Genomic DNA, 22,361 nt, shown 5'->3' on the forward strand with positions numbered 1-22,361 from the left:
GAGAAAAGAGAAAAGAAGAGACAGGAAGAGAAATGACGAGAAAAGAGAAAAGAGATAAGAAGGGAAAAGAAGAGAAAAGAGAAAAGAAGAGAAAAGAAGAGAAATGAAAAAAATAGAAAAGAAGAGAAAACAAGAGAAAAGAGAAATGAAGAGAAATGAAGGGAAAAGAAGAGAAAAGAGAACAGAGAAAAGAAGAGAAAAGAGAAAAGAAGGGAAAAGAAAAGAAGAGAAAAGTGAAAAGAGAAATGAGAATATAGAAAACAAGAGAAAACAAGCGAAAAGAGAAAAGTAGAGAAAAGAAGAGAATAGAGATACGAGAAAAGGGAAAAGAAGAGAAAAGAAGAGAAAAGAGGAAAGAGAAATGAAGAGAAAAGAAGAGAAAAGAGAAATGAAGAGAAAACAAGAGAAAAGAGAAAAGAAGAGAAAAAAAGAGAAAAGAGAAAGGAAGAGAAACGAAGAGAAAACAAGAGAAAAGAGAAATGAGAAAAGAAGAGAAAAGAGAAAAGAAGGGAAAAGAAAAGAAGAGAAAAGTGAAAAGAGAAATGAGAATATAGAAAACAAGAGAAAACAAGCGAAAAGAGAAAAGTAGAGAAAAGAAGAGAATAGAGATACGAGAAAAGGGAAAAGAAGAGAAAAGAAGAGAAAAGAGGAAAGAGATAAGAAGAGAAAAGATGATAAAAGAGAAAAGAAGTAAAAAGAGAAAAGAGAAATGAAGACAAAAGAGATAAGTGAAAAGAAGAGAAAAGAAGAATAAATGCAAAAGAAGAGAAAAGAGAAAAGAGATAAGAAGGGAAAAGAAGAGAAAAGAGAAAAGAGAAAAGTGAAAGGAGAATAGAGAAAAGAGGAGAAAAGAAGTGTAAAGAAGAGAAAAGAGAAAAGAAGAGAAAAGACAAAAGAGAAATGAAGAGAAAAGAGATAACAGAAAAGAAGAGAAAAGAAGAATAAATGCAAAAGAAGAGAAAAGAGAAAAGAGATAAGAAGGGAAAAGAAGAGAAAAGAGAAAAGAGAAAGGAGAAAAGAGAAAAGTGGAGAAAAGAAGTGTAAAAAAGAGATAAGAGAAAAGGAGAGAAAAGACAAAAGATAAATGAAGAGAAAAGACATAAGAGAAAAAAAGAGATAGAAGAATAAATGCAAAAGAAGAGAAAAGAGAAAAGAAGAGAAAAGAGAAAACAGACAAGTGAAAAGAGAAAAGAGAAAAGAGGAGAAAAGAAGTGTAAAGAAGAGTTAAGAGAAAAGAAGAAAAAAGAAGAATAAATGCAAAAGAAGAGAAAAGAAGAGAAAAAGGAAAAGAAGAGAAAAAAGAGAAAAGAGAAAAGGGAAAAAACGAAAAAAGAAAAAAGAAAAGCGAAAAGAAGAGAAAAGAACAATAAATGCAAAAGAAGAGAAAAGAAGAGAAAAGGGAAAAGATATAAGAAGGGAAAAGAAGAGAAAAGAGAAAAGAGAAAAGTGAAAAGAAGTGTAAAGAAGAGAAAAGAGAAAATAAGAGAAAAGACAAAAGAGAAATGAAGGGAAAAGAGATATGAGAAAAGAAGAGAAAAGAAGAGAAAAGGGAAAAGAAGACAAAACAAGAGAAAAGAGAAAAGAAGAGAAAAGAAGAGAAAAGAGAAAAGAAGAGAAATGAAGAGAAAAGAAGAGAAAAGAGAAATGAGAAAAGAAGAGAAAACAAGAGAAAAGAGAAAGAAGAGAAAAGAGAAAAGAGAAAGGGGTAAAGCAGAGAAAACAAGAGAAAAGAGAAAAGAGAAATGAAGAGAAATGAAGAGAGAAGAGAAAGGAGAAAAGAAGAGAAAACAAGACAAAAGAGAAAAGAAGAGAAAAGACAAGAAGAGTAAAGAGAAAAGAGAAAAGAAGAGAAAAGAAGAGAAATGAAGAGAAAAGAGAGAATAGAAAAGAGAAAAGAAGAGAAAAGAGGAAAATATAAAAGCGAAAAGGAGAGTACAGAAGATAAAAGAGAAAATAAGAGAAAAGTAAAGAAGAGAAAAGTGAAAAGAGAAATGAGAATATAGAAAACAAGAGAAAACAAGCGAAAAGAGAAAAGAAAAAAGAGAAAAGTAGAGAAAAGAAGAGAATAGAGATACGAGAAAAGGGAAAAGAAGAGAAAAGAGAAAGGGGTAAAGAAGAGAAAAGAGTAGAAAAGAGAAAAGAAGAGAAAAGAAGAGAAAAGGGAAAAGAAGACAAAACAAGAGAAAAGAGAAAAGAAGAGAAAACAAGAGAAAAGACAAAAGAAGAGAAATGAAGAGAAAAGAAGAGAAAGAAGAAATGAGAAAAGAAGAGAAAACAAGAGAATAGAGAAAAGAAGAGAAAAGAGAAAAGAGAAAGGGGTAAAGCAGAAAAAACAAGAGAAAAGAGAAATGAAGAGAAAAGAAGAGAGAAGAGAAAGGAGAAAAGAAGAGAAAACAAGAGAAAAGAGAAAAGAAGAGAAATGAAGAGAAAAGAAGAGAAAAGGGAAAAGAAGACAAAACAAGAGAAAAGAGAAAAGAAGAGAAAAGAGAAATGAGAAAAGAAGAGAATTAGAAAAGGAAAGAAGAAAAATGAAGAGAAAAGAGATACGAAGAGAAAAGAAGAGCAAACAAGAGAAATGAGAAAAGAAGAGCAAAGAAGAGAAAAGAAGAGAAATGAAGAGAAAAGAAGAGAAAGAGAAAGGAGAGAAAAGAAAAGAAGAGTAAAGAGAAAAGAGAAAAGAAGAGAAAGGAAGAGAAAAGAAGAGAAAGAGAAAGGAGAGAAAAGAAAAGAAAAGAGAAAAGAGAAAAGAAGAGACAGGAAGAGAAATGACGAGAAAAGAGAAAATAGAAAAGAGAAAACAAGAGAAAACAAGCGAAAATAGAAAAGAGAAGACATAGAAAAGAATAGAAAAGAGAAAAGAGAACAGAAGAGAAAAGCAGAGAGATGAAAAAAGAGAAAAGAAGAGAAAAGATGAAATTAGAAAAGCGAAAAGAGGAGAAAAGAGAAAAGAGGAGAATAGAAAAGAGGAGAAAAGTGAAAAGAAGAGAAAAGTGAAAAGAAGAGAAAAGAAGAGAAAAGAGAAAAGAGAAATGAGAAAAGAAGAGAATTAGAAAAGGAAAGAAGAGAAATGAAGAGAAAAGAGAAAAGAAGAGCAAACAAGAGAAATGAGAAAAGAAGAGCAAAGAAAAGAAAAGAAGAGAAATGAAGAGAAAAGAAGAGAAAGAGAAAGGAGAGAAAAGAAAAGAAGAGTAAAGAGAAAAGAGAAAAGAAGAGACAGGAAGAGAAATGACGAGAAAAGAGAAAATAGAAAAGAGAAAACAAGAGAAAACAAGCGAAAAGAGAAAAGAGAAGACATAGAAAAGAGAAACGAGAACAGAAGAGAAAAGCAGAGAGATGAACAAAGAGAAAAGAAGAGAAAAGATGAAATTAGAAAGTGAAAAGAGGAGAAAAGAGAAAAGTAGAGAAAAGAATAGAAGAGAAAAGAAAAAAGAGAAAGGGTTAAAGAAGGGAAAACAAGAGAAAAGAGAAAAGATGAGAACAGAAGAGAAAAGAAGAGGAAAGAAGAGAAGGGAGATAAGAGAAAACAGAAAAGAAGAGAAATGAAGAAAACACAGGAAGAAGAGAAAAGAAGACAAAACAGGAGAATAGTGAAGAGAAAAGGAGTGAACAGACAGTAATGACAAAAGAGAAATGCAGAGAAATGAGGAGAAAACAGATAATAGCAAAGAGAAAAGAAGAGAATAGAAGCAAAAAGAGAAAAGAGAAAAGTACTGAAAAGAGATAAGAGAGAAAAGGAGCGAAAAGAAAAGAGTAAAGAAGAGAAAAGTGATAAGTGAAAATAAAAGAAGAGATAAGAAGGGAAAAGAAGAGAAAAGAAGAGAAAAGAGAAAAGAAGAGAAAAGAAGAGAAATGAAAAAAATAGAAAAGAAGAGAAAACAAGAGAAAAGAGAAATGAAGAGAAATGAAGGGAAAAGAAGAGAAAAGAGAACAGAGAAAAGAAGAGAAAACAAGAGAAAAGAGAAAGGGTAAAGAAGAGAAAAGAAGAGAAAATAGAAAAGACAAATGAAGAGAAAAGAAGAGAGAAGAGAAAGGAGAAAAGAAGAGAAAACAAGAGAAAAGAGAAAAGAGAAAGGGTTAGAGAAGAGAAAAGAAGAGAAAAGAGAAAAGAAGAGAAATGAAGAGAAAAGAAGAGAAAAGGGAAAATAAGACAAAACAAGAAAAAAGAGAAAAGAAGAGAAAAGAGAAATGAGAAAAGAAGAGAATTAGAAAAGGAAAGAAGAGAAATGAAGAGAAAAGAGATCCGAAGAGAAAAGAAGAGCAAACAAGAGAAATGAGAAAAGAAGAGAAATGAAGAAAAAGAAGAGAAAGAGAAAGGAGAGAAAAGAAAAGAAGAGTAAAGAGAAAAGAGAAAAGAAGAGAAAGGAAGAGAAAAGAAGAGAAAGAGAAAGGAGAGAAAAGAAAAGAAGAGTAAAGAGAAAAGAAGAGAAAAAGGAAAAGAAGAGAAAAAAGAGAAAAGAGAAAAGGGAAAAAACGAAAAAAGAAAAAAGAAAAGCGAAAAGAAGAGAAAAGAACAATAAATGCAAAAGAAGAGAAAAGAAGAGAAAAGGGAAAAGATATAAGAAGGGAAAAGAAGAGAAAAGAGAAAAGAGAATAGAGAAAAGAAGTGTAAAGAAGAGAAAAGAGAAAATAAGAGAAAAGACAAAAGAGAAATGAAGGGAAAAGAGATATGAGAAAAGAAGAGAAAAGAAGAGAAAAGGGAAAAGAAGACAAAACAAGAGAAAAGAGAAAAGAAGAGAAAAGAAGAGAAAAGAGAAAAGAAGAGAAATGAAGAGAAAAGAGAAAGGGTAAAGAAGAGAAAAGAAGAGAACATAGAAAAGAGAAATGAAGAGAAAAGAAGAGAAAAGAGAAATGAAGAGAAAACAAGAGAACAGAGAAAAGAAGAGAAAACAAGAGAAAAGAGAAAGGGTAAAGAAGAGAAAAGAAGAGAAAATAGAAAAGAGAAATGAAGAGAAAAGAAGAGAAAAGAGAAAAGAAGAGAAAACAAGAGAAAAGAGAAAGGGTAAAGAAGAGAAAAGAAGAGAACATAGAAAAGAGAAATGAAGAGAAAAGAAGAGAAAAGAGAAATGAAGAGAAAACAAGAGAAAAGAGAAAAGAAGAGAAAACAAGAGAAAAGAGAAAGGAAGAGAAACGAAGAGAAAACAAGAGAAAAGAGAAATCAGAAAAGAAGAGAAAAGAGAAAAGAAGGGAAAAGAAAGGAAGAGAAAAGTGAAAAGAGAAATGAGAATATAGAAAACAAGAGAAAACAAGCGAAAAGAGAAAAGATAAAAGAGAAAAGTAGAGAAAAGAAGAGAATAGAGATACGAGAAAAGGGAAAAGAAGAGAAAAGAAGAGAAAAGAGGAAAGAGATAAGAAGAGAAAAGATGATAAAAGAGAAAAGAGAAAAGAAGTAAAAAGAGAAAAGATAAAAGAGGGGAAAAGACGGCAAAAGAAGAGAAAAGAGGAAAGAAGAGAAAAGAGAAAAGAAGAGAAAAGACAAAAGAGAAATGAAGAGAAAAGAGATAAGAGAAAAAAAAGAAAAGAAGAATAAATGCAAAAGAAGAGAAAAGAGATAAGAAGGGAAAAGAAGAGAAAAGAGAAAAGAGAAAAGTGAAAAGAGAAAAGAGAAAAGAGGAGAAAAGAAGTGTAAAGAAGAGAAAAGAGAAAAGAAGAGAAAAGACAAAAGAGAAATGAAGAGAAAAGAGATAAGAGAAAAGAAGAGAAAAGAAGAATAAATGCAAAAGAAGAGAAAAGAGAAAAGAAGAGAGAATAGAAAAGATGATAAAAGAGAAAAGAAGTAAAAAGAGAAAAGAGAAATGAAGACAAAAGAGATAAGTGAAAAGAAGAGAAAAGAAGAATAAATGCAAAAGAAGAGAAAAGAGAAAAGAGATAAGAAGGGAAAAGAAGAGAAAAGAGAAAAGAGAAAAGTGAAAGGAGAATAGAGAAAAGAAGTGTAAAGAAGAGAAAAGAGAAAAGAAGAGAAAAGACAAAAGAGAAATGAAGGGAAAAGAGATAACAGAAAAGAAGAGAAAAGAAGAATAAATGCAAAAGAAGAGAAAAGAGAAAAGAGATAAGAAGGGAAAAGAAGAGAAAAGAGAAAAGAGAAAGGAGAAAAGAGAAAAGTGGAGAAAAGAAGTGTAAAAAAGAGATAAGAGAAAAGGAGAGAAAAGACAAAAGATAAATGAAGAGAAAAGACATAAGAGAAAAAAAGAGAAAAGAAGAATAAATGCAAAAGAAGAGAAAAGAGAAAAGAAGAGAAAAGAGAAAACAGACAAGTGAAAAGAGAAAAGAGAAAAGAGGAGAAAAGAAGTGTAAAGAAGAGTTAAGAGAAAAGAAGAAAAAAGAAGAATAAATGCAAAAGAAGAGAAAAGAAGAGAAAAAGGAAAAGAAGAGAAAAAAGAGAAAAGAGAAAAGGGAAAAAACGAAAAAAGAAAAAAGAAAAGCGAAAAGAAGAGAAAAGAACAATAAATGCAAAAGAAGAGAAAAGAAGAGAAAAGGGAAAAGATATAAGAAGGGAAAAGAAGAGAAAAGAGAAAAGAGAAAAGTGAAAAGAAGTGTAAAGAAGAGAAAAGAGAAAATAAGAGAAAAGACAAAAGAGAAATGAAGGGAAAAGAGATATGAGAAAAGAAGAGAAAAGAAGAGAAAAGGGAAAAGAAGACAAAACAAGAGAAAAGAGAAAAGAAGAGAAAAGAAGAGAAAAGAGAAAAGAAGAGAAATGAAGAGAAAAGAAGAGAAAAGAGAAATGAGAAAAGAAGAGAAAACAAGAGAAAAGAGAAAGAAGAGAAAAGAGAAAAGAGAAAGGGGTAAAGCAGAGAAAACAAGAGAAAAGAGAAAAGAGAAATGAAGAGAAATGAAGAGAGAAGAGAAAGGAGAAAAGAAGAGAAAACAAGACAAAAGAGAAAAGAAGAGAAAAGACAAGAAGAGTAAAGAGAAAAGAGAAAAGAAGAGAAAAGAAGAGAAATGAAGAGAAAAGAGAGAATAGAAAAGAGAAAAGAAGAGAAAAGAGGAAAATATAAAAGCGAAAAGGAGAGTACAGAAGATAAAAGAGAAAATAAGAGAAAAGTAAAGAAGAGAAAAGTGAAAAGAGAAATGAGAATATAGAAAACAAGAGAAAACAAGCGAAAAGAGAAAAGAAAAAAGAGAAAAGTAAAGAAAAGAAGAGAATAGAGATACGAGAAAAGGGAAAAGAAGAGAAAAGAGAAAGGGGTAAAGAAGAGAAAAGAGTAGAAAAGAGAAAAGAAGAGAAAAGAAGAGAAAAGGGAAAAGAAGACAAAACAAGAGAAAAGAGAAAAGAAGAGAAAACAAGAGAAAAGACAAAAGAATAGAAATGAAGAGAAAAGAAGAGAAAGGAGAAATGAGAAAAGAAGAGAAAACAAGAGAATAGAGAAAAGAAGAGAAAAGAGAAAAGAGAAAGGGGTAAAGCAGAAAAAACAAGAGAAAAGAGAAAAGAGATACGAAGAGAAAAGAAGAGCAAACAAGAGAAATGAGAAAAGAAGAGCAAAGAAGAGAAAAGAAGAGAAATGAAGAGAAAAGAAGAGAAAGAGAAAGGAGAGAAAAGAAAAGAAGAGTAAAGAGAAAAGAGAAAAGAAGAGAAAGGAAGAGAAAAGAAGAGAAAGAGAAAGGAGAGAAAAGAAAAGAAAAGAGAAAAGAGAAAAGAAGAGACAGGAAGAGAAATGACGAGAAAAGAGAAAATAGAAAAGAGAAAACAAGAGAAAACAAGCGAAAAGAGAAAAGAGAAGACATAGAAAAGAATAGAAAAGAGAAAAGAGAACAGAAGAGAAAAGCAGAGAGATGAAAAAAGAGAAAAGAAGAGAAAAGATGAAATTAGAAAAGCGAAAAGAGGAGAAAAGAGAAAAGAGGAGAATAGAAAAGAGGAGAAAAGTGAAAAGAAGAGAAAAGTGAAAAGAAGAGAAAAGAAGAGAAAAGAGAAAAGAGAAATGAGAAAAGAAGAGAATTAGAAAAGGAAAGAAGAGAAATGAAGAGAAAAGAGAAAAGAAGAGCAAACAAGAGAAATGAGAAAAGAAGAGCAAAGAAAAGAAAAGAAGAGAAATGAAGAGAAAAGAAGAGAAAGAGAAAGGAGAGAAAAGAAAAGAAGAGTAAAGAGAAAAGAGAAAAGAAGAGACAGGAAGAGAAATGACGAGAAAAGAGAAAATAGAAAAGAGAAAACAAGAGAAAACAAGCGAAAAGAGAAAAGAGAAGACATAGAAAAGAGAAACGAGAACAGAAGAGAAAAGCAGAGAGATGAACAAAGAGAAAAGAAGAGAAAAGATGAAATTAGAAAGTGAAAAGAGGAGAAAAGAGAAAAGTAGAGAAAAGAATAGAAGAGAAAAGAAAAAAGAGAAAGGGTTAAAGAAGGGAAAACAAGAGAAAAGAGAAAAGATGAGAACAGAAGAGAAAAGAAGAGGAAAGAAGAGAAGGGAGATAAGAGAAAACAGAAAAGAAGAGAAATGAAGAAAACACAGGAAGAAGAGAAAAGAAGACAAAACAGGAGAATAGTGAAGAGAAAAGGAGTGAACAGACAGTAATGACAAAAGAGAAATGCAGAGAAATGAGGAGAAAACAGATAATAGCAAAGAGAAAAGAAGAGAATAGAAGCAAAAAGAGAAAAGAGAAAAGTACTGAAAAGAGATAAGAGAGAAAAGGAGCGAAAAGAAAAGAGTAAAGAAGAGAAAAGTGATAAGTGAAAATAAAAGAAGAGATAAGAAGGGAAAAGAAGAGAAAAGAAGAGAAAAGAGAAAAGAAGAGAAAAGAAGAGAAATGAAAAAAATAGAAAAGAAGAGAAAACAAGAGAAAAGAGAAATGAAGAGAAATGAAGGGAAAAGAAGAGAAAAGAGAACAGAGAAAAGAAGAGAAAACAAGAGAAAAGAGAAAGGGTAAAGAAGAGAAAAGAAGAGAAAATAGAAAAGACAAATGAAGAGAAAAGAAGAGAGAAGAGAAAGGAGAAAAGAAGAGAAAACAAGAGAAAAGAGAAAAGAGAAAGGGTTAGAGAAGAGAAAAGAAGAGAAAAGAGAAAAGAAGAGAAATGAAGAGAAAAGAAGAGAAAAGGGAAAATAAGACAAAACAAGAAAAAAGAGAAAAGAAGAGAAAAGAGAAATGAGAAAAGAAGAGAATTAGAAAAGGAAAGAAGAGAAATGAAGAGAAAAGAGATCCGAAGAGAAAAGAAGAGCAAACAAGAGAAATGAGAAAAGAAGAGAAATGAAGAAAAAGAAGAGAAAGAGAAAGGAGAGAAAAGAAAAGAAGAGTAAAGAGAAAAGAGAAAAGAAGAGAAAGGAAGAGAAAAGAAGAGAAAGAGAAAGGAGAGAAAAGAAAAGAAGAGTAAAGAGAAAAGAAGAGAAAAAGGAAAAGAAGAGAAAAAAGAGAAAAGAGAAAAGGGAAAAAACGAAAAAAGAAAAAAGAAAAGCGAAAAGAAGAGAAAAGAACAATAAATGCAAAAGAAGAGAAAAGAAGAGAAAAGGGAAAAGATATAAGAAGGGAAAAGAAGAGAAAAGAGAAAAGAGAATAGAGAAAAGAAGTGTAAAGAAGAGAAAAGAGAAAATAAGAGAAAAGACAAAAGAGAAATGAAGGGAAAAGAGATATGAGAAAAGAAGAGAAAAGAAGAGAAAAGGGAAAAGAAGACAAAACAAGAGAAAAGAGAAAAGAAGAGAAAAGAGAAAAGAAGAGAAATGAAGAGAAAAGAGAAAGGGTAAAGAAGAGAAAAGAAGAGAACATAGAAAAGAGAAATGAAGAGAAAAGAAGAGAAAAGAGAAATGAAGAGAAAACAAGAGAACAGAGAAAAGAAGAGAAAACAAGAGAAAAGAGAAAGGGTAAAGAAGAGAAAAGAAGAGAAAATAGAAAAGAGAAATGAAGAGAAAAGAAGAGAAAAGAGAAAAGAAGAGAAAACAAGAGAAAAGAGAAAGGGTAAAGAAGAGAAAAGAAGAGAACATAGAAAAGAGAAATGAAGAGAAAAGAAGAGAAAAGAGAAATGAAGAGAAAACAAGAGAACAGAGAAAAGAAGAGAAAACAAGAGAAAAGAGAAAGGGTAAAGAAGAGAAAAGAAGAGAAAATAGAAAAGAGAAATGAAGAGAAAAGAAGAGAAAAGAGAAAAGAAGAGAAAACAAGAGAAAAGAGAAAGGGTAAAGAAGAGAAAAGAAGAGAACATAGAAAAGAGAAATGAAGAGAAAAGAAGAGAAAAGAGAAATGAAGAGAAAACAAGAGAAAAGAGAAAAGAAGAGAAAACAAGAGAAAAGAGAAAGGAAGAGAAACGAAGAGAAAACAAGAGAAAAGAGAAATCAGAAAAGAAGAGAAAAGAGAAAAGAAGGAAAAGAAAGGAAGAGAAAAGTGAAAAGAGAAATGAGAATATAGAAAACAAGAGAAAACAAGCGAAAAGAGAAAAGATAAAAGAGAAAAGTAGAGAAAAGAAGAGAATAGAGATACGAGAAAAGGGAAAAGAAGAGAAAAGAAGAGAAAAGAGGAAAGAGATAAGAAGAGAAAAGATGATAAAAGAGAAAAGAGAAAAGAAGTAAAAAGAGAAAAGATAAAAGAGGGGAAAAGACGGCAAAAGAAGAGAAAAGAGGAAAGAAGAGAAAAGAGAAAAGAAGAGAAAAGACAAAAGAGAAATGAAGAGAAAAGAGATAAGAGAAAAAAAAGAAAAGAAGAATAAATGCAAAAGAAGAGAAAAGAGATAAGAAGGGAAAAGAAGAGAAAAGAGAAAAGAGAAAAGTGAAAAGAGAAAAGAGAAAAGAGGAGAAAAGAAGTGTAAAGAAGAGAAAAGAGAAAAGAAGAGAAAAGACAAAAGAGAAATGAAGAGAAAAGAGATAAGAGAAAAGAAGAGAAAAGAAGAATAAATGCAAAAGAAGAGAAAAGAGAAAAGAAGAGAGAATAGAAAAGATGATAAAAGAGAAAAGAAGTAAAAAGAGAAAAGAGAAATGAAGACAAAAGAGATAAGTGAAAAGAAGAGAAAAGAAGAATAAATGCAAAAGAAGAGAAAAGAGAAAAGAGATAAGAAGGGAAAAGAAGAGAAAAGAGAAAAGAGAAAAGTGAAAGGAGAATAGAGAAAAGAAGTGTAAAGAAGAGAAAAGAGAAAAGAAGAGAAAAGACAAAAGAGAAATGAAGGGAAAAGAGATAACAGAAAAGAAGAGAAAAGAAGAATAAATGCAAAAGAAGAGAAAAGAGAAAAGAGATAAGAAGGGAAAAGAAGAGAAAAGAGAAAAGAGAAAGGAGAAAAGAGAAAAGTGGAGAAAAGAAGTGTAAAAAAGAGATAAGAGAAAAGGAGAGAAAAGACAAAAGATAAATGAAGAGAAAAGACATAAGAGAAAAAAAGAGAAAAGAAGAATAAATGCAAAAGAAGAGAAAAGAGAAAAGAAGAGAAAAGAGAAAACAGACAAGTGAAAAGAGAAAAGAGAAAAGAGGAGAAAAGAAGTGTAAAGAAGAGTTAAGAGAAAAGAAGAAAAAAGAAGAATAAATGCAAAAGAAGAGAAAAGAAGAGAAAAAGGAAAAGAAGAGAAAAAAGAGAAAAGAGAAAAGGGAAAAAACGAAAAAAGAAAAAAGAAAAGCGAAAAGAAGAGAAAAGAACAATAAATGCAAAAGAAGAGAAAAGAAGAGAAAAGGGAAAAGATATAAGAAGGGAAAAGAAGAGAAAAGAGAAAAGAGAAAAGTGAAAAGAAGTGTAAAGAAGAGAAAAGAGAAAATAAGAGAAAAGACAAAAGAGAAATGAAGGGAAAAGAGATATGAGAAAAGAAGAGAAAAGAAGAGAAAAGGGAAAAGAAGACAAAACAAGAGAAAAGAGAAAAGAAGAGAAAAGAAGAGAAAAGAGAAAAGAAGAGAAATGAAGAGAAAAGAAGAGAAAAGAGAAATGAGAAAAGAAGAGAAAACAAGAGAAAAGAGAAAGAAGAGAAAAGAGAAAAGAGAAAGGGGTAAAGCAGAGAAAACAAGAGAAAAGAGAAAAGAGAAATGAAGAGAAATGAAGAGAGAAGAGAAAGGAGAAAAGAAGAGAAAACAAGACAAAAGAGAAAAGAAGAGAAAAGACAAGAAGAGTAAAGAGAAAAGAGAAAAGAAGAGAAAAGAAGAGAAATGAAGAGAAAAGAGAGAATAGAAAAGAGAAAAGAAGAGAAAAGAGGAAAATATAAAAGCGAAAAGGAGAGTACAGAAGATAAAAGAGAAAATAAGAGAAAAGTAAAGAAGAGAAAAGTGAAAAGAGAAATGAGAATATAGAAAACAAGAGAAAACAAGCGAAAAGAGAAAAGAAAAAAGAGAAAAGTAAAGAAAAGAAGAGAATAGAGATACGAGAAAAGGGAAAAGAAGAGAAAAGAGAAAGGGGTAAAGAAGAGAAAAGAGTAGAAAAGAGAAAAGAAGAGAAAAGAAGAGAAAAGGGAAAAGAAGACAAAACAAGAGAAAAGAGAAAAGAAGAGAAAACAAGAGAAAAGACAAAAGAATAGAAATGAAGAGAAAAGAAGAGAAAGGAGAAATGAGAAAAGAAGAGAAAACAAGAGAATAGAGAAAAGAAGAGAAAAGAGAAAAGAGAAAGGGGTAAAGCAGAAAAAACAAGAGAAAAGAGAAAAGAGATACGAAGAGAAAAGAAGAGCAAACAAGAGAAATGAGAAAAGAAGAGCAAAGAAGAGAAAAGAAGAGAAATGAAGAGAAAAGAAGAGAAAGAGAAAGGAGAGAAAAGAAAAGAAGAGTAAAGAGAAAAGAGAAAAGAAGAGAAAGGAAGAGAAAAGAAGAGAAAGAGAAAGGAGAGAAAAGAAAAGAAAAGAGAAAAGAGAAAAGAAGAGACAGGAAGAGAAATGACGAGAAAAGAGAAAATAGAAAAGAGAAAACAAGAGAAAACAAGCGAAAAGAGAAAAGAGAAGACATAGAAAAGAATAGAAAAGAGAAAAGAGAACAGAAGAGAAAAGCAGAGAGATGAAAAAAGAGAAAAGAAGAGAAAAGATGAAATTAGAAAAGCGAAAAGAGGAGAAAAGAGAAAAGAGGAGAATAGAAAAGAGGAGAAAAGTGAAAAGAAGAGAAAAGTGAAAAGAAGAGAAAAGAAGAGAAAAGAGAAAAGAGAAATGAGAAAAGAAGAGAATTAGAAAAGGAAAGAAGAGAAATGAAGAGAAAAGAGAAAAGAAGAGCAAACAAGAGAAATGAGAAAAGAAGAGCAAAGAAAAGAAAAGAAGAGAAATGAAGAGAAAAGAAGAGAAAGAGAAAGGAGAGAAAAGAAAAGAAGAGTAAAGAGAAAAGAGAAAAGAAGAGACAGGAAGAGAAATGACGAGAAAAGAGAAAATAGAAAAGAGAAAACAAGAGAAAACAAGCGAAAAGAGAAAAGAGAAGACATAGAAAAGAGAAACGAGAACAGAAGAGAAAAGCAGAGAGATGAACAAAGAGAAAAGAAGAGAAAAGATGAAATTAGAAAGTGAAAAGAGGAGAAAAGAGAAAAGTAGAGAAAAGAATAGAAGAGAAAAGAAAAAAGAGAAAGGGTTAAAGAAGGGAAAACAAGAGAAAAGAGAAAAGATGAGAACAGAAGAGAAAAGAAGAGGAAAGAAGAGAAGGGAGATAAGAGAAAACAGAAAAGAAGAGAAATGAAGAAAACACAGGAAGAAGAGAAAAGAAGACAAAACAGGAGAATAGTGAAGAGAAAAGGAGTGAACAGACAGTAATGACAAAAGAGAAATGCAGAGAAATGAGGAGAAAACAGATAATAGCAAAGAGAAAAGAAGAGAATAGAAGCAAAAAGAGAAAAGAGAAAAGTACTGAAAAGAGATAAGAGAGAAAAGGAGCGAAAAGAAAAGAGTAAAGAAGAGAAAAGTGATAAGTGAAAATAAAAGAAGAGATAAGAAGGGAAAAGAAGAGAAAAGAAGAGAAAAGAGAAAAGAAGAGAAAAGAAGAGAAATGAAAAAAATAGAAAAGAAGAGAAAACAAGAGAAAAGAGAAATGAAGAGAAATGAAGGGTAAAGAAGAGAAAAGAGAACAGAGAAAAGAAGAGAAAACAAGAGAAAAGAGAAAGGGTAAAGAAGAGAAAAGAAGAGAAAATAGAAAAGACAAATGAAGAGAAAAGAAGAGAGAAGAGAAAGGAGAAAAGAAGAGAAAACAAGAGAAAAGAGAAAAGAGAAAGGGTTAGAGAAGAGAAAAGAAGAGAAAAGAGAAAAGAAGAGAAATGAAGAGAAAAGAAGAGAAAAGGGAAAATAAGACAAAACAAGAAAAAAGAGAAAAGAAGAGAAAAGAGAAATGAGAAAAGAAGAGAATTAGAAAAGGAAAGAAGAGAAATGAAGAGAAAAGAGATCCGAAGAGAAAAGAAGAGCAAACAAGAGAAATGAGAAAAGAAGAGAAATGAAGAAAAAGAAGAGAAAGAGAAAGGAGAGAAAAGAAAAGAAGAGTAAAGAGAAAAGAGAAAAGAAGAGAAAGGAAGAGAAAAGAAGAGAAAGAGAAAGGAGAGAAAAGAAAAGAAGAGTAAAGAGAAAAGAAGAGAAAAAGGAAAAGAAGAGAAAAAAGAGAAAAGAGAAAAGGGAAAAAACGAAAAAAGAAAAAAGAAAAGCGAAAAGAAGAGAAAAGAACAATAAATGCAAAAGAAGAGAAAAGAAGAGAAAAGGGAAAAGATATAAGAAGGGAAAAGAAGAGAAAAGAGAAAAGAGAATAGAGAAAAGAAGTGTAAAGAAGAGAAAAGAGAAAATAAGAGAAAAGACAAAAGAGAAATGAAGGGAAAAGAGATATGAGAAAAGAAGAGAAAAGAAGAGAAAAGGGAAAAGAAGACAAAACAAGAGAAAAGAGAAAAGAAGAGAAAAGAAGAGAAAAGAGAAAAGAAGAGAAATGAAGAGAAAAGAGAAAGGGTAAAGAAGAGAAAAGAAGAGAACATAGAAAAGAGAAATGAAGAGAAAAGAAGAGAAAAGAGAAATGAAGAGAAAACAAGAGAACAGAGAAAAGAAGAGAAAACAAGAGAAAAGAGAAAGGGTAAAGAAGAGAAAAGAAGAGAAAATAGAAAAGAGAAATGAAGAGAAAAGAAGAGAAAAGAGAAAAGAAGAGAAAACAAGAGAAAAGAGAAAGGGTAAAGAAGAGAAAAGAAGAGAACATAGAAAAGAGAAATGAAGAGAAAAGAAGAGAAAAGAGAAATGAAGAGAAAACAAGAGAAAAGAGAAAAGAAGAGAAAACAAGAGAAAAGAGAAAGGAAGAGAAACGAAGAGAAAACAAGAGAAAAGAGAAATCAGAAAAGAAGAGAAAAGAGAAAAGAAGGGAAAAGAAAGGAAGAGAAAAGTGAAAAGAGAAATGAGAATATAGAAAACAAGAGAAAACAAGCGAAAAGAGAAAAGATAAAAGAGAAAAGTAGAGAAAAGAAGAGAATAGAGATACGAGAAAAGGGAAAAGAAGAGAAAAGAAGAGAAAAGAGGAAAGAGATAAGAAGAGAAAAGATGATAAAAGAGAAAAGAGAAAAGAAGTAAAAAGAGAAAAGATAAAAGAGGGGAAAAGACGGCAAAAGAAGAGAAAAGAGGAAAGAAGAGAAAAGAGAAAAGAAGAGAAAAGACAAAAGAGAAATGAAGAGAAAAGAGATAAGAGAAAAAAAAGAAAAGAAGAATAAATGCAAAAGAAGAGAAAAGAGATAAGAAGGGAAAAGAAGAGAAAAGAGAAAAGAGAAAAGTGAAAAGAGAAAAGAGAAAAGAGGAGAAAAGAAGTGTAAAGAAGAGAAAAGAGAAAAGAAGAGAAAAGACAAAAGAGAAATGAAGAGAAAAGAGATAAGAGAAAAGAAGAGAAAAGAAGAATAAATGCAAAAGAAGAGAAAAGAGAAAAGAAGAGAGAATAGAAAAGATGATAAAAGAGAAAAGAAGTAAAAAGAGAAAAGAGAAATGAAGACAAAAGAGATAAGTGAAAAGAAGAGAAAAGAAGAATAAATGCAAAAGAAGAGAAAAGAGAAAAGAGATAAGAAGGGAAAAGAAGAGAAAAGAGAAAAGAGAAAAGTGAAAGGAGAATAGAGAAAAGAAGTGTAAAGAAGAGAAAAGAGAAAAGAAGAGAAAAGACAAAAGAGAAATGAAGGGAAAAGAGATAACAGAAAAGAAGAGAAAAGAAGAATAAATGCAAAAGAAGAGAAAAGAGAAAAGAGATAAGAAGGGAAAAGAAGAGAAAAGAGAAAAGAGAAAGGAGAAAAGAGAAAAGTGGAGAAAAGAAGTGTAAAAAAGAGATAAGAGAAAAGGAGAGAAAAGACAAAAGATAAATGAAGAGAAAAGACATAAGAGAAAAAAAGAGAAAAGAAGAATAAATGCAAAAGAAGAGAAAAGAGAAAAGAAGAGAAAAGAGAAAACAGACAAGTGAAAAGAGAAAAGAGAAAAGAGGAGAAAAGAAGTGTAAAGAAGAGTTAAGAGAAAAGAAGAAAAAAGAAGAATAAATGCAAAAGAAGAGAAAAGAAGAGAAAAAGGAAAAGAAGAGAAAAAAGAGAAAAGAGAAAAGGGAAAAAACGAAAAAAGAAAAAAGAAAAGCGAAAAGAAGAGAAAAGAACAATAAATGCAAAAGAAGAGAAAAGAAGAGAAAAGGGAAAAGATATAAGAAGGGAAAAGAAGAGAAAAGAGAAAAGAGAAAAGTGAAAAGAAGTGTAAAGAAGAGAAAAGAGAAAATAAGAGAAAAGACAAAAGAGAAATGAAGGGAAAAGAGATATGAGAAAAGAAGAGAAAAGAAGAGAAAAGGGAAAAGAAGACAAAACAAGAGAAAAGAGAAAAGAAGAGAAAAGAAGAGAAAAGAGAAAAGAAGAGAAATGAAGAGAAAAGAAGAGAAAAGAGAAATGAGAAAAGAAGAGAAAACAAGAGAAAAGAGAAAGAAGAGAAAAGAGAAAAGAGAAAGGGGTAAAGCAGAGAAAACAAGAGAAAAGAGAAAAGAGAAATGAAGAGAAATGAAGAGAGAAGAGAAAGGAGAAAAGAAGAGAAAACAAGACAAAAGAGAAAAGAAGAGAAAAGACAAGAAGAGTAAAGAGAAAAGAGAAAAGAAGAGAAAAGAAGAGAAATGAAGAGAAAAGAGAGAATAGAAAAGAGAAAAGAAGAGAAAAGAGGAAAATATAAAAGCGAAAAGGAGAGTACAGAAGATAAAAGAGAAAATAAGAGAAAAGTAAAGAAGAGAAAAGTGAAAAGAGAAATGAGAATATAGAAAACAAGAGAAAACAAGCGAAAAGAGAAAAGAAAAAAGAGAAAAGTAAAGAAAAGAAGAGAATAGAGATACGAGAAAAGGGAAAAGAAGAGAAAAGAGAAAGGGGTAAAGAAGAGAAAAGAGTAGAAAAGAGAAAAGAAGAGAAAAGAAGAGAAAAGGGAAAAGAAGACAAAACAAGAGAAAAGAGAAAAGAAGAGAAAACAAGAGAAAAGACAAAAGAATAGAAATGAAGAGAAAAGAAGAGAAAGGAGAAATGAGAAAAGAAGAGAAAACAAGAGAATAGAGAAAAGAAGAGAAAAGAGAAAAGAGAAAGGGGTAAAGCAGAAAAAACAAGAGAAAAGAGAAAAGAGATACGAAGAGAAAAGAAGAGCAAACAAGAGAAATGAGAAAAGAAGAGCAAAGAAGAGAAAAGAAGAGAAATGAAGAGAAAAGAAGAGAAAGAGAAAGGAGAGAAAAGAAAAGAAGAGTAAAGAGAAAAGAGAAAAGAAGAGAAAGGAAGAGAAAAGAAGAGAAAGAGAAAGGAGAGAAAAGAAAAGAAAAGAGAAAAGAGAAAAGAAGAGACAGGAAGAGAAATGACGAGAAAAGAGAAAATAGAAAAGAGAAAACAAGAGAAAACAAGCGAAAAGAGAAAAGAGAAGACATAGAAAAGAATAGAAAAGAGAAAAGAGAACAGAAGAGAAAAGCAGAGAGATGAAAAAAGAGAAAAGAAGAGAAAAGATGAAATTAGAAAAGCGAAAAGAGGAGAAAAGAGAAAAGAGGAGAATAGAAAAGAGGAGAAAAGTGAAAAGAAGAGAAAAGTGAAAAGAAGAGAAAAGAAGAGAAAAGAGAAAAGAGAAATGAGAAAAGAAGAGAATTAGAAAAGGAAAGAAGAGAAATGAAGAGAAAAGAGAAAAGAAGAGCAAACAAGAGAAATGAGAAAAGAAGAGCAAAGAAAAGAAAAGAAGAGAAATGAAGAGAAAAGAAGAGAAAGAGAAAGGAGAGAAAAGAAAAGAAGAGTAAAGAGAAAAGAGAAAAGAAGAGACAGGAAGAGAAATGACGAGAAAAGAGAAAATAGAAAAGAGAAAACAAGAGAAAACAAGCGAAAAGAGAAAAGAGAAGACATAGAAAAGAGAAACGAGAACAGAAGAGAAAAGCAGAGAGATGAACAAAGAGAAAAGAAGAGAAAAGATGAAATTAGAAAGTGAAAAGAGGAGAAAAGAGAAAAGTAGAGAAAAGAATAGAAGAGAAAAGAAAAAAGAGAAAGGGTTAAAGAAGGGAAAACAAGAGAAAAGAGAAAAGATGAGAACAGAAGAGAAAAGAAGAGGAAAGAAGAGAAGGGAGATAAGAGAAAACAGAAAAGAAGAGAAATGAAGAAAACACAGGAAGAAGAGAAAAGAAGACAAAACAGGAGAATAGTGAAGAGAAAAGGAGTGAACAGACAGTAATGACAAAAGAGAAATGCAGAGAAATGAGGAGAAAACAGATAATAGCAAAGAGAAAAGAAGAGAATAGAAGCAAAAAGAGAAAAGAGAAAAGTACTGAAAAGAGATAAGAGAGAAAAGGAGCGAAAAGAAAAGAGTAAAGAAGAGAAAAGTGATAAGTGAAAATAAAAGAAGAGATAAGAAGGGAAAAGAAGAGAAAAGAAGAGAAAAGAGAAAAGAAGAGAAAAGAAGAGAAATGAAAAAAATAGAAAAGAAGAGAAAACAAGAGAAAAGAGAAATGAAGAGAAATGAAGGGTAAAGAAGAGAAAAGAGAACAGAGAAAAGAAGAGAAAACAAGAGAAAAGAGAAAGGGTAAAGAAGAGAAAAGAAGAGAAAATAGAAAAGACAAATGAAGAGAAAAGAAGAGAGAAGAGAAAGGAGAAAAGAAGAGAAAACAAGAGAAAAGAGAAAAGAGAAAGGGTTAGAGAAGAGAAAAGAAGAGAAAAGAGAAAAGAAGAGAAATGAAGAGAAAAGAAGAGAAAAGGGAAAATAAGACAAAACAAGAAAAAAGAGAAAAGAAGAGAAAAGAGAAATGAGAAAAGAAGAGAATTAGAAAAGGAAAGAAGAGAAATGAAGAGAAAAGAGATCCGAAGAGAAAAGAAGAGCAAACAAGAGAAATGAGAAAAGAAGAGAAATGAAGAAAAAGAAGAGAAAGAGAAAGGAGAGAAAAGAAAAGAAGAGTAAAGAGAAAAGAGAAAAGAAGAGAAAGGAAGAGAAAAGAAGAGAAAGAGAAAGGAGAGAAAAGAAAAGAAGAGTAAAGAGAAAAGAAGAGAAAAAGGAAAAGAAGAGAAAAAAGAGAAAAGAGAAAAGGGAAAAAACGAAAAAAGAAAAAAGAAAAGCGAAAAGAAGAGAAAAGAACAATAAATGCAAAAGAAGAGAAAAGAAGAGAAAAGGGAAAAGATATAAGAAGGGAAAAGAAGAGAAAAGAGAAAAGAGAATAGAGAAAAGAAGTGTAAAGAAGAGAAAAGAGAAAATAAGAGAAAAGACAAAAGAGAAATGAAGGGAAAAGAGATATGAGAAAAGAAGAGAAAAGAAGAGAAAAGGGAAAAGAAGACAAAACAAGAGAAAAGAGAAAAGAAGAGAAAAGAAGAGAAAAGAGAAAAGAAGAGAAATGAAGAGAAAAGAGAAAGGGTAAAGAAGAGAAAAGAAGAGAACATAGAAAAGAGAAATGAAGAGAAAAGAAGAGAAAAGAGAAATGAAGAGAAAACAAGAGAACAGAGAAAAGAAGAGAAAACAAGAGAAAAGAGAAAGGGTAAAGAAGAGAAAAGAAGAGAAAATAGAAAAGAGAAATGAAGAGAAAAGAAGAGAAAAGAGAAAAGAAGAGAAAACAAGAGAAAAGAGAAAGGGTAAAGAAGAGAAAAGAAGAGAACATAGAAAAGAGAAATGAAGAGAAAAGAAGAGAAAAGAGAAATGAAGAGAAAACAAGAGAAAAGAGAAAAGAAGAGAAAACAAGAGAAAAGAGAAAGGAAGAGAAACGAAGAGAAAACAAGAGAAAAGAGAAATCAGAAAAGAAGAGAAAAGAGAAAAGAAGGGAAAAGAAAGGAAGAGAAAAGTGAAAAGAGAAATGAGAATATAGAAAACAAGAGAAAACAAGCGAAAAGAGAAAAGATAAAAGAGAAAAGTAGAGAAAAGAAGAGAATAGAGATACGAGAAAAGGGAAAAGAAGAGAAAAGAAGAGAAAAGAGGAAAGAGATAAGAAGAGAAAAGATGATAAAAGAGAAAAGAGAAAAGAAGTAAAAAGAGAAAAGATAAAAGAGGGGAAAAGACGGCAAAAGAAGAGAAAAGAGGAAAGAAGAGAAAAGAGAAAAGAAGAGAAAAGACAAAAGAGAAATGAAGAGAAAAGAGATAAGAGAAAAAAAAGAAAAGAAGAATAAATGCAAAAGAAGAGAAAAGAGATAAGAAGGGAAAAGAAGAGAAAAGAGAAAAGAGAAAAGTGAAAAGAGAAAAGAGAAAAGAGGAGAAAAGAAGTGTAAAGAAGAGAAAAGAGAAAAGAAGAGAAAAGACAAAAGAGAAATGAAGAGAAAAGAGATAAGAGAAAAGAAGAGAAAAGAAGAATAAATGCAAAAGAAGAGAAAAGAGAAAAGAAGAGAGAATAGAAAAGATGATAAAAGAGAAAAGAAGTAAAAAGAGAAAAGAGAAATGAAGACAAAAGAGATAAGTGAAAAGAAGAGAAAAGAAGAATAAATGCAAAAGAAGAGAAAAGAGAAAAGAGATAAGAAGGGAAAAGAAGAGAAAAGAGAAAAGAGAAAAGTGAAAGGAGAATAGAGAAAAGAAGTGTAAAGAAGAGAAAAGAGAAAAGAAGAGAAAAGACAAAAGAGAAATGAAGGGAAAAGAGATAACAGAAAAGAAGAGAAAAGAAGAATAAATGCAAAAGAAGAGAAAAGAGAAAAGAGATAAGAAGGGAAAAGAAGAGAAAAGAGAAAAGAGAAAGGAGAAAAGAGAAAAGTGGAGAAAAGAAGTGTAAAAAAGAGATAAGAGAAAAGGAGAGAAAAGACAAAAGATAAATGAAGAGAAAAGACATAAGAGAAAAAAAGAGAAAAGAAGAATAAATGCAAAAGAAGAGAAAAGAGAAAAGAAGAGAAAAGAGAAAACAGACAAGTGAAAAGAGAAAAGAGAAAAGAGGAGAAAAGAAGTGTAAAGAAGAGTTAAGAGAAAAGAAGAAAAAAGAAGAATAAATGCAAAAGAAGAGAAAAGAAGAGAAAAAGGAAAAGAAGAGAAAAAAGAGAAAAGAGAAAAGGGAAAAAACGAAAAAAGAAAAAAGAAAAGCGAAAAGAAGAGAAAAGAACAATAAATGCAAAAGAAGAGAAAAGAAGAGAAAAGGGAAAAGATATAAGAAGGGAAAAGAAGAGAAAAGAGAAAAGAGAAAAGTGAAAAGAAGTGTAAAGAAGAGAAAAGAGAAAATAAGAGAAAAGACAAAAGAGAAATGAAGGGAAAAGAGATATGAGAAAAGAAGAGAAAAGAAGAGAAAAGGGAAAAGAAGACAAAACAAGAGAAAAGAGAAAAGAAGAGAAAAGAAGAGAAAAGAGAAAAGAAGAGAAATGAAGAGAAAAGAAGAGAAAAGAGAAATGAGAAAAGAAGAGAAAACAAGAGAAAAGAGAAAGAAGAGAAAAGAGAAAAGAGAAAGGGGTAAAGCAGAGAAAACAAGAGAAAAGAGAAAAGAGAAATGAAGAGAAATGAAGAGAGAAGAGAAAGGAGAAAAGAAGAGAAAACAAGACAAAAGAGAAAAGAAGAGAAAAGACAAGAAGAGTAAAGAGAAAAGAGAAAAGAAGAGAAAAGAAGAGAAATGAAGAGAAAAGAGAGAATAGAAAAGAGAAAAGAAGAGAAAAGAGGAAAATATAAAAGCGAAAAGGAGAGTACAGAAGATAAAAGAGAAAATAAGAGAAAAGTAAAGAAGAGAAAAGTGAAAAGAGAAATGAGAATATAGAAAACAAGAGAAAACAAGCGAAAAGAGAAAAGAAAAAAGAGAAAAGTAAAGAAAAGAAGAGAATAGAGATACGAGAAAAGGGAAAAGAAGAGAAAAGAGAAAGGGGTAAAGAAGAGAAAAGAGTAGAAAAGAGAAAAGAAGAGAAAAGAAGAGAAAAGGGAAAAGAAGACAAAACAAGAGAAAAGAGAAAAGAAGAGAAAACAAGAGAAAAGACAAAAGAATAGAAATGAAGAGAAAAGAAGAGAAAGGAGAAATGAGAAAAGAAGAGAAAACAAGAGAATAGAGAAAAGAAGAGAAAAGAGAAAAGAGAAAGGGGTAAAGCAGAAAAAACAAGAGAAAAGAGAAAAGAGATACGAAGAGAAAAGAAGAGCAAACAAGAGAAATGAGAAAAGAAGAGCAAAGAAGAGAAAAGAAGAGAAATGAAGAGA

This window comes from Chiloscyllium punctatum, chromosome 39 (assembly GCF_047496795.1).
Source record: "Chiloscyllium punctatum isolate Juve2018m chromosome 39, sChiPun1.3, whole genome shotgun sequence".
NCBI classification, from domain to species: Eukaryota; Metazoa; Chordata; class Chondrichthyes; order Orectolobiformes; family Hemiscylliidae; genus Chiloscyllium; species Chiloscyllium punctatum.